Source organism: Brienomyrus brachyistius, chromosome 1 (assembly GCF_023856365.1).
Source record: "Brienomyrus brachyistius isolate T26 chromosome 1, BBRACH_0.4, whole genome shotgun sequence".
Classification (NCBI taxonomy): domain Eukaryota; kingdom Metazoa; phylum Chordata; class Actinopteri; order Osteoglossiformes; family Mormyridae; genus Brienomyrus; species Brienomyrus brachyistius.
This window is the reverse complement of record NC_064533.1, coordinates 40,625,496-40,641,557: the sequence shown is the minus strand read 5'-3', so window position 1 is coordinate 40,641,557 and position 16,062 is coordinate 40,625,496. Positions and strand designations below refer to the sequence as shown.

Below are 16,062 nucleotides of genomic sequence, written 5' to 3'. Positions count from 1 at the left end.
TATCAAGCCAAATATATGTTTAGAGTGGCCTTTCAAATCCAGCATCTGTTAGATCTTGAACTGACAGGAGTGCCGGAAATAAGCATGTTAAATTGACAAGTGAAATAGTAACTGCACATTATATGTGGTCATAGAAAAAAGAGCCAAAAACTAAAAACTATCCTTTCTTATTTCCAGGGGCTAATAATATCCAATTGTCAATTAAGCTGACAATGACCCTTAATGAACCAAGAGGTGAGTAGGGTGGGAAGGGTTTATCTGCCAGCGTAGATGAACACTTTCTGATATGTTTTCTTGGTGTGCTAGGTTAGAGAATTTTCCTACAGGCCTCTCAATCCACCTGCTGTTTACTTGTCACTTCACATTGATAAGATGGCCTTTGCAATAGCATGGTAGCAACACTGGATATGAGAGTGCTTAGGATTTTGAAGTTTGAACGAAACGGACACAGTAGAGCAAAGTTGCTTTGTTGAAGATCACTGAGGAAGCCACGGGCAAACAGTACAGTGGCAATAAAAAAGTAATGGTGCCCTGAATTGTTTCAAAATGTGGTCTTAGTTGTAAAAGCAGTAATGGCACATAACAAGAAGAAGGACCTGGAAAGATCTGCTGCATTTGCTGCTTCACTCCTTCTTACACAAATTACTGTCAATATAATGAATATGCTAGAAATCATTTGGCTTGTTTGAGCGATAATAAGAAATTGAGCATAGTGCTTCTTAAGTGTTTTAGTGTTTATGTTAAAAGAGTCTTAGAAACTGTGACAAAGCTGTAGTCAATCAAGGAATGACTGTTTAAATGGGTAATACTGTAATACCTGCATGAAATTTCTTGCCATATATTCAAATATGAAAATAATAAATATCTAAGGCAAGCCTAAAATCAGTTGCCATGACTGCTTCAATTGCTTTATGGGAATGTAAATGTATTTCCCATAATTTATCATTTTTAAATTGAACAGAATGAAAATATGTAATATGTACAGTACTTGTTACATTTCACAGAATCATAAATGTAGACATTTAAAATCACCAGGTATAACATATTATAAAGAGCGCTAAGTAATTAATCTGACAGAAATGATGCCTGACAATCTGAACTGGGAGGACCCATAAATAGGAGATATCTTTGAGTAGGCACAACTTGATCATCCTTGCTATCTGTGTGCTTTCCAGAAGCACTCTTTGGGGTCTCTATTAGATCTCTATTAAGGAATAGGGTACACGGTAAAACAGAAACAAGCAAACCAGGAAAGCATCCAGTTTTGACAACTTACGTAACATTTCGAAAGATAATAGTTTGTCTGCATGTAATGCAGAATACTGCAGTATGCACAATTTACTGCATGTGGATTAATTTATATTGTTCCTGATTGTTTGATTTACGCTACCTATACTAACATTGCAGTACCAATAAAGTTATCAGTAAATCCATCCTATATTCTCTGAAATGGGTCATAGCAAGCCTGAAGCATGGGGAGTGAGGCTGGGTTACACCCGAAATATTACATGTGTGCATGAACACAAAATATGGGGAATTTCAAACCACCAATCCACTAATAAATTTACATATGATTGTGAAGAAAAACTAGAGTATCCAGGGAAAACCTAGACCAAGAGGGAGTGGGAGGGACGAATATACTCCACATTGTAAGAGCAAGATTTAACCCGCACCCCCAGAAGTATGGAAATTATGGAAAATGAAAAACGAAAAGAAAAATGGAAAATAATTTTTTACTAGACAAGCAGTTTCCTCTTATGCTTTAATACATCCAAACAGGCTCAGGTGCAGCCGGCTACTGTATAATCTGTATAATCCATATAGTAATCTGAATAGATTCCATCTGTCTCCAGTAAATGTTGTTTGTATAATTTCATATTAAATACATCTCTCTCTGTGAGATCCTCCAGCTGAGAAGCAAATTCAAGCCAAAGATAAAATCTTGAAGATGAAAACATTTTAATATTGGTTTCTAGGGTGTCAAGATCTGGAAGGATAGATATCAAGGGCATCAGGTGTAGCCTTTGTCCTGCCTAGGGTACAGCTAGCCATGTGCCCTGTGCTGCTTGGCATGGGATCCAACAACCCCATGACCATGCCCAGGGTGAGAAGTTGGATGATGGTTGGACAGATGGTTGGATGAAAGGAAATTTTAATACAAATTCTAAGATTTGTTGAAAGGCACAGATTGGAGTGGAGGGGGCATTGAGCACATTCAAATATTCCCCGCTTGCTTCCCAGGGTGTATCCTGCTTTATGACTAGTGTTTACCAGCATAGTCTTAGGCTCTAGGATGGATGAATATCCCTTGGAGCACAGTCAAGTCAGCTATTTGAAGTGGAAGGCATGCAGGGCCACCTACAATCTGCTGCAGATGGGTGAGAAGAGCATTTGCCACAGAAGCCACCAGAGGCCTGCTGAGACAACACTAAAAGAAAGTGTTGTGCCTGATATGGAAGAGACTGTCCAATGGTGATCAATAGCTCAAATATGAATGGGGTAAATGGAAAAAACCAAATCAAAATGCCCTTTGATACTTTAAATAATGTATTGATAGTTTTTTTTTTTTTTTTTATAAAGGACTCGGCTTCAAGGGAATCTTGCTAAATGATGTATCTGATATTACCTGAGCATCACATGTCCCTTGGGTAACAACAAGCTTTCATTGTATCGTGCATTATGCTATTAGGACGGTTTTTATCTGCAGGGATTATAACTTGAGTAACTTGTCAGTATATTGGAAATTACTACATAGAAGTGAATATGAGGAAAACATGTTTGTCTGAAAAAACAAAGGGGCAGTCAAATTCCTTTCAGCAGGAGAACGACCTACAGTACACAGCTAAAGCAACATTTGAATGAAATCAAGTAGTTATGATGCATTTGAAGTTGAATGTCCTAGAGTGGCCTTGGTGAAGCCTGGACTCAAATCAGATTGTGTGTTTTTGGCAATACATTGTGATTAACAGCCCTCATGCAAACTGACAGGGCTTAAACCGAGGGGGGGGGGGGGAACCTATTCCATGGAGGAGCTGTGGGGGTGGGGTTTTTGGGATGACCTCTCCACCAGCCAATAATAAAACAATGGATTTCAGCTCCAGTCCTGGGGGCCCACTGTTACTGGCTAATTGAGAGGACACCCCAAAAACCCACACCCACACCAGCCCTCCATGGAAAAGGTTCCACACCCCTGGCTTCAATAATATTTCCCAGAAAAAAAGGAAAAATGTTGCATGATCCAGGTGTTCTCACCTGGATCAGGATTGCAGTGAAAGAGTGTTCTTAACTAAGGAAATTTATAATGCAGAATTTTGTAATATTTAAAATGGTTTAGGTTGTGTAGATTCATCTTTCATGGCGAGCCTGGAATTATTTCAAGTATAACACACAAAGCTGGGGACACCTTCAATTTAGATTCCAGTCCATCAAAGAGACCAGACCACACAATCATATATGATGGGGCAAATTAGAATCACTAATTCTGCTACCTGCATGTAGAAGTGTAGACTGTAACCCAATAGTATGTGAAAAGCTCCTGGGGAGTGAATAATACTTTTTGTCATTCTCAGTCAGTACAGTCATTTAGGTGGAGATCTATATGTGATTGGATGTACCGGTCATTTATTAAGTCATAGTATATTGATGCCAGTATATTTGTGCAAATTTGTGCAGGTACAATTGTTGCAGGGTTAAGAATGCCTACATTGATTTACCTTTATTTATACATAATAGGAAAAACAGTTTTGTTCAGTTTTAGTGGATTGTTGCGGATATCGTCCCTAGGTTAATGAGGATCACATAATATCACATTTAATCTGGTGTTAAAAAAATAGTTAAATGCCTGTATTTTTAACTGTCACTTTTTTTTTTTGGGGGGGGGGGGGGGCACTTATATCGGTGACAACTGTTTAATTCCTGTCCAGGCTTGACTGCTGCCAGGATTAGAGATCAAATTCTACCTCAGGGCTTCATGTATTGATTGTGCACTGTCAGACTCTGCTATATGCATTGTGGATGGATTCATTCTGATGGTGAAAACATAAATGTATTCATAAACATTCCAGACCGTGCTGACAACTGACTCCTTCTGAAGCACTTGAATGTCACAGTTTAGCAGCATAAAAAGAAGAATAGAAAAGAAAATCGATGCAGCCCAGCTCGAAATGCCATGAAGCTGTTAACTATGCAATGGTCAATACTGTTGAGAAGCTTGATTCAGCTCAACAATGTTATAAAGAGTAAGCTAAAATGTCATTAGAAATTGACACTTGCTATGATGTATTAATTCAATAGAAACAGATGAAGTCTTAGGCCTTTTGTTGTCACTTGTGTGTCAATTTTGTTTAAATTCTCCTATTCTGCCATGATATAAAGTTCCTTAACATTGATATATGACAATATAGCACATTACAACATTTTCTGAACATTTCAAAATATTCTCTAAATTAGTTTCTATGAATTTTATGGGTAACCTTTCATCAAAATTAATACAGTGCTATATTGGTAATCAGGAAATCCAATTAGTTTTTTTAGTCAATCATCATTCCACCCTACAAATGAAGAATTTAGAAATCTACTTCAACTAACTGTTTTTAATATACACTGCTCAATAAATATAAAGGATCACTTCGAAAACACATCTCAATGGAGAAAGAAAAAATCATGTTGGATATAGATACTGATATGGACTGGGTAATGTGTTAGGAACGAAAGGATGCCACATTGTTTGATGGAAATGAAAATTATCAACCTACAGAGGGCATGGGGGCCAGTCATTGGTATCAATTCCTCCCCAGACCATCACTGACCCACCATGAAACCGGTCATGCTGAACAATGTTAGAAGCAACACAACGTTCTCCATGGCTTTCCACACCCTTTAAGCATCTGTCACATGTGCTCAAGATGAACCTGCTCTCATCTTTGAAAAGTACAGGGTGCTAGTGGCAGACCTACCAATTCTGGTATTCTACTGTATGGCAAACTACTAACTTTCTGTCTCCTGGAATCTCCTCCATGCCCTTGAGACTGTGCTGGGAGACACAGCAAACCATTTGGCAATGGCACGTATTGATATGCCATCCTGGAGGAGCTGGGCTACCTGTACAACCTCTGTAGGGTCCAAGTATCGGCTCATGCTACCAGTAGTGACACTGACTGTAGCCAAATGCAAAACAGTCCAAGTGGAAAAACAGTCAGAAAATAGGAGGAGGGAAAAATGCCAGTAGCCTCCACCTATTAAACCATTCCTATTTTGGGGGGGTTGTCTCATTGTTGCCCCTCTAGTGCACCTGTCGTTAATTTAATTAATACCAAAGCAGCTGGTACTGATTAACAGCCCCCTCTGCTACTTCACTGACCAGATCAATATCCCAAAAGTTTGACTGGATGCTATACTGTTATTAAAAAGTGATCCTTTAATTTTTTTAAGCAGTATATTACGTTTTTATTTCACTTCTGCTAAATTGCAAGTAAACTGCTATTGTCAAAAAACTGATATTGACTTGTGATATTGTACAAGTCAATATTGACCATATATATTTGTGCTTCAAATGGAAATCCAGGCTTGATTTATCCGTCTTTCATTGCAGCTCTGCCAAGTGCCAGTCTGTGATGCATTTCTTGACTGCTGTATCCTTTGTTGTTCATGATTGTTCCCAGGAGGAAAAAGCTGTCTATGTCTTCGCCATCACATTAGCTTTTGTACCATAGTTTTCTTCGCATTTTTACTTCTTTTTTTTTTTACTTTTCCTTATAAGTTATCTTCAGATCTTCATTTTTCCCTGTAAGTGGAATATTATCAGCATATGAAATGCTGTTGATATTACTTCCTCCACTCCTGAACCTACAATTTTTTTTATTTTAATCCTTGGTAATCCATGGTCCTAAACAAGTCTACTGTAACTCCCTTCCCAATCTGGTGCCAGTAATTTTCTGCATATTCTGTCCTCGATTGGGCAATCAGTCATATCTATAAATTCTTCATAAGGACAATGAGTTGTTCTGGTGCACCCATATTTCAGAGAATTTTCCATTTATGTACATGGTCAGCACACATAGGATTTGTTGTCACCAGTAAAGCACATCTTGATCTCCTTCTGGTATTGCTTGTTTTCTTTAGATCAACCATTGTAAGTCGGCAATAATGTTTCCTCTTGCTCTGTCTTTCCGAATCTAGCTTGTACATCTGGGAATTTTCTTTCTAAGCCGGGCTCTAATCTACTTTGAATGATCTTTAGCATAATCTTACTGGCACGTGATATGAGGGAAACTGTCTAATAGTTTGACACTCTGTCGGGTCTCCTTTCTTTCCTATTGGAATACAAACTAATCCCTTCCAATCTGTTGACTCTTGAGCTGTCTTCCAAATTTGTTGCCATAATTTGGTCAACACTAAATTATGATTGATCCTTCCTCATTCCCTTTTAATATTTCTATTGATACCTTCTACCTTCTTGGGCATCATTTTCAGTAGTGATCTCATGGTTAGTCATCTCTGTTTCCACTGTTCAAAGTTATTATCTCATTAAATATATCCTACTTTGCAAAAGAGGTCTTTGTATTCCCTTCATCTTTGCGTGAACAAAACCAAAATATGTTACATAACACCCGCATACCTAGGAAGTGGCCCACTATAAACAAAGTTGATGTTTTGCAATTAAATTATAATGGTTTATACAACTCTGTTTGTTTATTCATGAATTTACCACAGGACATAAATTCATTTTTATTGTTAAAGTGTTGCATTGCTGGCTTCCAAGTTGCCTGGGTGGCTTGGACTTTTGTTCTGTTGGAAACTATGTAGTACTCTAGCAAGAAAAAGCACCCGTTAAAATCAGGTGAATCACCATGTGGTCAAGCTTTCCTGTTAAGTGGTTTCTGCCTATTTTGTAAACATGTTCATTCTGTCTTGAGGTCATAGCACCGAAATCTGGAGCTAAGCTAATGAAAAACAGTGAACTATAGTGCTCAGAAAGAACACGTTGTGCTTAATGAATTCCTAACAATGATTCATGAAATATTCAGTAATAATTAACGTTTTAAGCTGTCACCTTTTATATAACACAAATTTAACTTTTCTTTTAGTATTTCCACAGTCATGACATAAGCCCTACATGTGTACCTGCTTTTGTGTTATTTTACAACTGTGTTTACAGTAAAACTATACATGAAAATTAGATCTAAAGCAGACTCTTCATATACTCATGCATTATATCTCTGTGTGTGTGTGTGTGTGTGTGTGTGTCCAAAAAGCCCACATATGTGTTTATTATTTAAACACAAAGCAAAACAAATGACAATATTGTTTATTCTGTGAATTATGTTTTTGTGAGATTCAGAATTGAGAGGTATATGAATGGGGATTCGCTTAGTACCTGTGTGAGACGCTTTTCTACATACCATATTAGCACCAGGTTGGTCTGCCAGTGTGCCAACTGTATAGGTCAACATGATATTAAAGTGAGCTCTATGCGTGGGCAGTACCTAGCTGATTCCACATCATAGACATGCCTTTCCTGCAGATGTGGGAGGGAGAGGTGGTGTTGCTTTTCTCACTGTGTTTCCTGAAGGAGGAATGTAACAGGGAAATGCTATAATGCCTAAATTATATATTGGGAACCATAACTCAGACCCATGCGGTATTTGCTCTAAGTTCATTACAGTTTTGATAATTTTCACAAAAAAAGCTGATGTATGCCTAGAGCTCTGTGCTGCTCAATCTCCTCGCACGCTCTGATATTGTAAATCAGTAGATAATTACAGTATACATCATACACCTTTTGGTGTAATGATTTACTTGATATTTAGACCAGCCATTAAGGCTAAACTTATATAAAAACTCTAGATGGGATTTTGAGTGAAATTCAGTCCTTTTCTTTTCAGTAAGGGTTAGGGCTTTCACAGATGGAAAAATACTGTTTATCCATTATTGTGAGAGAACAAGCTAGAGATAATGCAATTACAAAAGTATTTTCCCCCAGCAATAATTTAAATAATAATAAATGACCTCATCCTCATCTCTGACACTTCAGAAGCCTTCCTCTTAGTGGAAGAAGGGAACACAGAAAGACATTGCTGAAACATTGCATGATAATTTGTGAATTTTCAGATGATTCATGCAGTAATAGCAGTAGTAAATAAAAGATAGCAGCTGTAATATTGAAAGAGGAAATCATATTAGAGATTCAGTTACTTTGTAATTCAATGCAGTCAGATGATGTTTGTTTTTGTTGAGAATTGTCTTTCCACTCCTTCTGATTGCACTTTGCAACTGAGTATTGAAGGAAATGAAAATTTTAGCTTGGTGGTTGTCTGAGATTTTAAACCTTAATTTCAAATTTTAAAATGACTTTAAAGTTGAGTTGTTTTACCATTTTTAAACATTCGCCTCTTACTCAGTTCCATCAAATCCATAATTATTATTAATGTAATACAAAGAATGACATTATATCTAGTTTAAAGTTAACATAATTTTATTGAATTCTCCATAAAGGAAACTTTAACCCGAGCCCAAACTGAACTGAATTCTGAATATATGGACCTTTGATCCCGGACCGAACTGAATGCAGAATATTGGAACCCATGCACACCTTTAGTGAGTCCAGAATCAAAACATGGTCATTGTCTGAACATCACCATTGGAGCTGGTCACATCCTTCAGTGTTAGAAATGACAGTAATGTCTTTTCATCCCACAACTTCAGACTCACTCAGTCCACAAATAAAAAAATAACTTTGGCATATGATCAAATAATGAAGAAAAACAAAACAGTACAATTTGCAAATAGTGCTATGTCACAAAGACCATGTCCTATCCATTCATGTCTTGCAAGTCTACTCCTGCATTGTTATGTAATAATTTTGTTGTCATTATGAAATCCTATTTTATTTTTTTATATATATATTTTGTACTCTATTTTATTGTATCTTTTATAGCTTAGTGGGAAGGAAATAGGTTCCTTGCACATGTACAGCAACAACAAAGATACTCTGTTGTTCTCAGAATGTGTAGAATGATAGTGCTAATCATGGTAAAATCATTTTCCAGTGCAATTACTACAGTATAATCAATTACATTCAGTATCTTGTACCTCAGCAGTGATTGCAATATATCAAATACAGATTTCTATTTTTAAGCCAAAATGAGATTCGGTATGCATAAAAGTTTCAATATTCTTTGCCTAAAAAAATTAATTTTTTAATTTCCTCATTAAGGAGACACCAATCAGGGATCAATCTGTCAGTTATCTATGATCTATGAGTTAATGCGTTTAAGTCATTCTTAGGTCAGAGCAACTATACCTCTTAGAGGCTGTTCTAGGCAAAACCTGATTAGTCATACATTCTCAGTCACTGCAACCTAGTCAGTCTGAATGTACCCTTGGGAGATGTGATTAGTAGTGACTTAATCAGCAACAAGTCAGGAGAATTTTGCTTATTTGAAGTACTATTTTAGATGCATGGACCCCATGGATCTGCATGATGAGAATGAGATGGAGAAGGTATTGTGATTTAATCTTACTGCAGATGGTTTTTTGGAAATACATTCACAGAAAGCTATTATCACATTCTGCATACATTTACGAATGTTAAAAGTTTTGCAGCACATATGCAGGGGAAGAGTTTAAATCGCACAATACAGAAATGGGTTTACTGTCAGGAAGATGATAGAGATGTGCATTTTACTTGAACTGTCTCCGTATAGAACTTAGGTCTTTGTCTTGTTATGAAAATGCAGTGACACTTGCAGGAAGTAGTGCAGTGGATCTATCACAGATCATAAAAATGATATGACATACCAATGAAAGAAGCTTACATTATTTTGGGGAAAAAATGTCATCTAGTTTTAAACAATAGCTCGAAAGTTGAAAAAAAATATTGCATCATTATTGCATCTCATCTAAATATATAGTTTTAATTGGGTAAAAAAATGCCCAAGAACTTGGACTCAGTGATATAGATACAGTTCAATCAAGAATATTAGTGTAGCTATCCACCTGAATTTTATTTTCCTGAACTATTAACTATTAACAATTTTCGAGCAGTAAAATGACATAATACAGTGTTGCCTAGGATTTTAGTTGCTTGTATATTTAATCATATTTATTTAGAATTTACTTCATGACATAATCCCAGCACATCTGTGTTGAAAGTGTAGTACAGGGTGAAGATTATAATTCTGAGACAGAGAAAAGTGAAGTCTATACATTTACTTCATAGCATGTCACACAGTATGTGCAAAAATGTAAAAAAAAAAAACACTTCAAAATTACCTACGGTTAAAACATAATACATAATATGTCCATCCTCCCATTTTTTCAAGAATAAATACTGTATGTTGGTGAAAGAGACAAAGGGCGTAAAATGAAAATGAAAAAATATCGGTCTTTTCCCGCAGCACTTTAAAATCCAATCAGCAGTAGCTAACCTTGCTTAATTAATATATTGCAACACAACCAAAACAATGAAGTCAGGCCTTTGCTACAAAAGAAGCCAAGTGCAGAGATTTCCTCTGTCATTTCAATATTTGAAGCCAATCTATGTTTTTATTTTGTGTGATTGGATGAAAGTAGTAGTCTTGCTTCTCGAAGTCACTATGTAAGCCTGTTATTCTCCATTTTGCAAACATTCAAGCATTTCTCTGACTAATGGACATGGTCAGTTAAGAGATGATTGATACTGATCATTATGCTTATTGAGGTTAATAGTTTTAGAATAAAAAAAAATCTGAAGGTAAAGCAACTTTGGAGTACTTTTAGTATTTTAGCATTTTATTAGTATACTCTGTATTGTATTTTGTTTAATTTAATGTATTCTCAATAAAGTATGCTTTCAATAATTCCAAAAGCAAATCTCTTATTTTTAAATGTCGGTCACACACACACACATATATCCATCCATCCATTATCATGACCACTTAATATATATATATATATATATATATATATATATATATATATATATATATATATATATATATATATATATATATATATATATATAGACAAACACACAGTGTTGGGAAGTAACATGTAATGGCACTACGTCATTTATTTACAAAATTTTTTTTTATTGTAATAAAGAAATAAATGTAATTAAGTTACAGTTACTTATGGAAATATTCATAATTTAAATTTTTGTTACATCATAATATTGTATGCAAAACCTTGCTAATATCTTAGATAATAGTATTTTTATAAAATATGCATATAATTTTCTATTGTTTCATAGCTATGGGAAGGTGGCAACTCACGATAAAGAATATTGCAAAAGCCAAAGTGCCATGATACCATTTTTATTTAAACTATCCATATGTTATTTTGTACTACCAATTCAGATAAACAGTACATTATGCTGTTCACTTAGAAATTCTCAATGAAGCAGCAATAAAAGAATAATAATTCCCCATGAAAATTAACAGTGTAGATCCAAAGAGCCTCTTCAAATCAAATGAATCAAATGAAAGACTTTTGAGATATGGATTGATTGCAATTGCATAAATCATGCCTTTGCTCAGATGCTTCCAGAAGCAGTACTTTGTTGTGGCTTCTATCTTTAAATAAGCGTACAAATTAGCGCATGCTCTTGACAAACACATTTCCCTTTTTTTTTTTTTTTGTGAAAGACCACACCAGCTATGTGCAACTGAAATGGAGCGTCTTTACTACGCTAGCGAATCTGCATGCTGACATACATACCATTACTGGTTTCCCTGCCAAATTCCATAGGTACCTTGAAAAAAGGAAAAGCAGAAGAACATAATTCTGTGCATTGAGAAGGAGTCCTGAGTATCTCTGTGAAGCTCCTTGTGTTAAAACAAAGTGCTCCCATGCAAAATCCTGGTGAGGGAATATACAGTCTCACCAGGACATTAAGGAGAGTGGTGGAGTGTGTCAGGAGCACTTTCGAAACTTTACTGTGTTTCAGTCCAGACATTTTACCACTGCTCTTATTAGCCAAGTGTGCACATTGCACAGTGTATTGTTTGTGGTATGTATCTATGAATGTATTTATCTGTTTCTTTTTTATTTATTTGTTTGAGCTTTGTGAGGAATGACAAATCCTATTCCAACGGTGCTCTCCATCTACTTCACAATTAGCTCTGCAAAGCAGTAAAGGCCAGTATTGTTGAACGTGAAATGAACAGGGTAATCTCTAACCTTCACTAATAAACCCAGGGATTAAAGACATGCTGAAAATTACAACTATCCCAATTTTGAGACACTGGTTGCATATTAAATGCCCAGTAGAATTTTATTGTATTTTACCAGAGAAGTTGTGTTATGTGCAGCTGTTCCAATGTTCCTCCAGACCCCTGATATTTCACCGCTATGAGAGTCAAATTATACCATGTGACATTTGGATTATCGCGTAAGATGTTAATACCAGCTGATTCTTCTAACATCTGTATCAATACTTTATTTTCTGTCAGATGATAACTGCCTAAACACATTTTATGGGGTCTAAACAAAAGAATTTTTAAAATGCTTATCGTTTTCTGTGAAAATTTAGTAATCTGGGAAAGGGTACAAAATCTCCCTTTTGCAACCAGCCAAAGTCTCATTATTTTTTTGGCACCTGAATGTTGCCTTCCTAGTACAGGCATATTCTGGTGTTTTACTGTAGACTTTAGAGGTTTCATGGTTGATTCCCTGCTAACTTACACACTAAGGTTGGATAAACAAAACGCTGACAACCTTCTGTCATCTCAGATCCACCTATTCTATGAATGCATTTCTGACCATACAAAACACACAAAAGGTCTTCTATTGAGCCATATGTTAATTTAAATAAATGATGTCTATGTTTGTCCTAGAAACAATGTTTTCCATTTACTACATTATTTGCTTAGTTGAGTTGGTTAAAACAAGTAAGATGACAATCGGGATCTGTGACCATCTGTGGATTCATTAGCATTTTATCTTATTTTTACTAAGTAGTGAGATGAATCCAATATTATACTGTATCATGTGTTGACTTTGCTGGGACAGAATTTATGTCATGAATATTTTTTCAAAGCACTCTAACTGATCCTGTTGCCCAGGTCTATCAAACACTAGCTACTAGCATAGAATAGGTGGATCTGAGATGACAGAAGGTTGTCAACGTTTTGTTTATCCAACCTTGGTGTGTAAGTTAGCAGGGAATCAACCATGAAACCTCTAAAGTCTACAGTAAAACACCAGAATATGCCTGTACTAGGAAGGCAACATTCAGGTGCCAAAAAAATAATGAGATTTCGGCTGGTTGCCAAAAGGGAGATTTTGTACCCTTTCCCAGATTATTAAATTTTCACAGAAAACTATAAGAATTTTTTAAAATTCTTTTGTTTAGACCCCATAAAATATTTTTAGGCAGTTATCATCTGACAGAAAAGCAAACACATCCTAAAGTAACACTCAAAAATTCCAGTAAAACATTCTGTTTCGGGAGTCACGTTAATATATGGTTTAAGGGAAATCTCTATCCTTGGGAGCTTAAAACTTTTTAATATGACTTGACATGACACTTGTACCATTTTTTTACAGGCTTCAGTGGCATAGCTTCCTTGTTGAATCAATAATTATCTCTCTATATTAACAGAGCCAAAATGTTGGCTTCTGACTTCACTAGAATTCTCACCCCTTGGCAGAAAATCTCCAACATTAACAAATATAAGGGAAAACAAGCAATTGAAAATAATTTGCAAGTACAAACATATGTATTACAAGCCTCCTTACATGAACACCCACTCTCTTACTTTTTATTACTTGAGGTATTTCCATGTGTATCCTTAATTATCACACTTTCTTGGCAGATTTGCCATTACATGAGCTGGAATTAACAAGTGAAGGAATAAAATAAAGGAAATCTAGCAGAACCAAGGACATTATAATAATCATGTGTCAATAACATTAACCAAATATTTTACCTTTATATTCTCTAATACACTGCCTGCCCAAAAAAAGTCACCGTTTGAGTTTTAACCCTAGGATGCACAAGTGGGTCAAAAATGACCCGGTGAGGTTGTTTTCTTGTTATCTTTGTAATGAAAATTTTTTATCTTTTCATATTCCAGGTATTCCTGAAATTACATGTTTTTGATATCATGTCATTAAAATTTTTAAGTTACCTCTTATACTTTTTAAGAAATTGTAATATTTGTATTACTACCCCAAGCTTCCATAAGTGGGTCAAAAATGACCCACATGCATTTCCCATACAATTTCATGGGAACCTGTGCTTCTTATCAATTGTGGCTGTCAGGGACATATTTACTGGGGACCAGACACCCTATGTTAGAAGTGTCACCGTTCAGGAAGATTATTTTACACAGCAAGACCTGGTACATGTAAGTATTATTTTTTTATCTCAGAAAAAAAATTATATATTTCACCATACTTACGAATTCATGAATATTACGTGAAGGATTATTATTATTGTTGTTATTAGGTATTATCAAATTATCCTACTTTATAGTTAGCTAACACTTGCTAGCTAACTAAGCTAGGTATCATTACTGTACATATGTATTGTGTGAGTGTGTGTGTGGGTGGGGTTTGAGGAGAGAGTGTGTGTGTGTGTGAGAGAGAGAGAGAGAGAGAGAGAATGTGCATGTGTGCATTTATTTACATAGCTACATATTGATTGTCATTCAAAACATTCTCTTCCTTTTATGTTTCCTCATCTAGTGTCATGACTACTAGGTTTACAGGAGATATGGTCATCCAGATGCTGGATGATGGAGAGGCAGTTATGGGGTTGGACTCAGAATCTGAAATCTCTGACATCTCAGATAATGAGGATCCAGACTATTATCCAGCTGGAGGTATCGGTCGTCCACCTAGAAATCCAACTCTTCTAACTGAAACAGATCAATCAGACACAGAAGATTCCTCTGATGAGTCCTCTGAAGAGGAAAGTGAAGTCCAAATCATGTCCAACAGAATGAGTTGTAAGGGCTCTTACTGGAGCGAGTTACCTCCCACCCAGAGCAGAACACCTAGCCACAATATCCTGAGAAGTCGGTCAGGGCCTGCACCGGGGCTTGCCACCACCATCTCACCAAAGGATGCATGGGAGCTCTTTATCACTGATAATATCATACAAGAGGTGATGAAGTGCACAAACTTTGAGGGACGGAGAGTAGCAACAGCTAGAGGAAAAGAGTGGAAAAATATCAACAAAGTTGAATTAATGGCCTTCATTGGATTGACCCTTCTTGCAGGAAGTGAGAAGAACTGGGATGTACCGATCCGTGAGCTGTTTGGAAGTCCTTTACAAAATCCCATGTACAAGGCCACTATGGCTGTTGGAAGATTTGAAGATATTCGCCGTGTCTTGCGTTTTGACGACAAGAGGACCAGAGCCTTCCGACTGGAAACAGACCATATGGCAGCCTTCCGCTACATATGGGACCTGTTCCTGGTCAACTGCAGACAGCGATTCATCCCCAGTGATTGTGTCACTGTAGACGAACAGCTTGTGCCATTCCGGGGCAGGAGCAAGTTTTTGCAGTACATGCCAAGCAAGCCCACCAAGTATGGCCTAAAGATCTTCTGGGTTTGTGATGCACGCATCCCATATGCAATAGATGGGATGGTTTACACAGGGAGACAACCAGGGGAAGAAGTTCAGAAGAATCTGGGGGAAAACATTGTCCGGCAGTTGTGCAGTAGATTCAGAAACACAGGTCGCAACATCACCACAGATAACTTTTTCACCAGTGTGCCTCTTGCGCAGCATCTCCTGGAAATGGATCTCACTATTGTGGGGACTCTACGACAGAACAAGCCAGACATCCCTCCTCTGATGAAGGCTTCTAAGTCCAGGGAGGTTCACAGCACAGAGTTTGGATTCAATGGCAGCATTACCATGGCCAGCTATGTCAGAAAGAAAGGAATGGCTGTTGTCCTCCTGAGCACAATGCACCACGATAAAACGGTGGATGAAAACAGCAGAAAGAAAAAACCAGAAGTCATCACCTTCTATAACAAGACCAAAGGAGGTGTTGACACCATGGACCAGATGGTTGGCACCTACACCTGCAAGCGACAAACACAGAGGTGGCCCATGGTGCTGTG

The 16,062-nt window shown here is 36.7% G+C and overlaps 1 protein-coding gene across 7 annotated transcripts in view; it reads left to right on the top strand.

Annotated features, from left to right (window-relative positions):
• Positions 1-16,062, top strand: part of LOC125751913 (protocadherin-9) — a 180,531-nt gene that overhangs the window by 33,554 nt on the left and 130,915 nt on the right. The window lies entirely within an intron of this gene.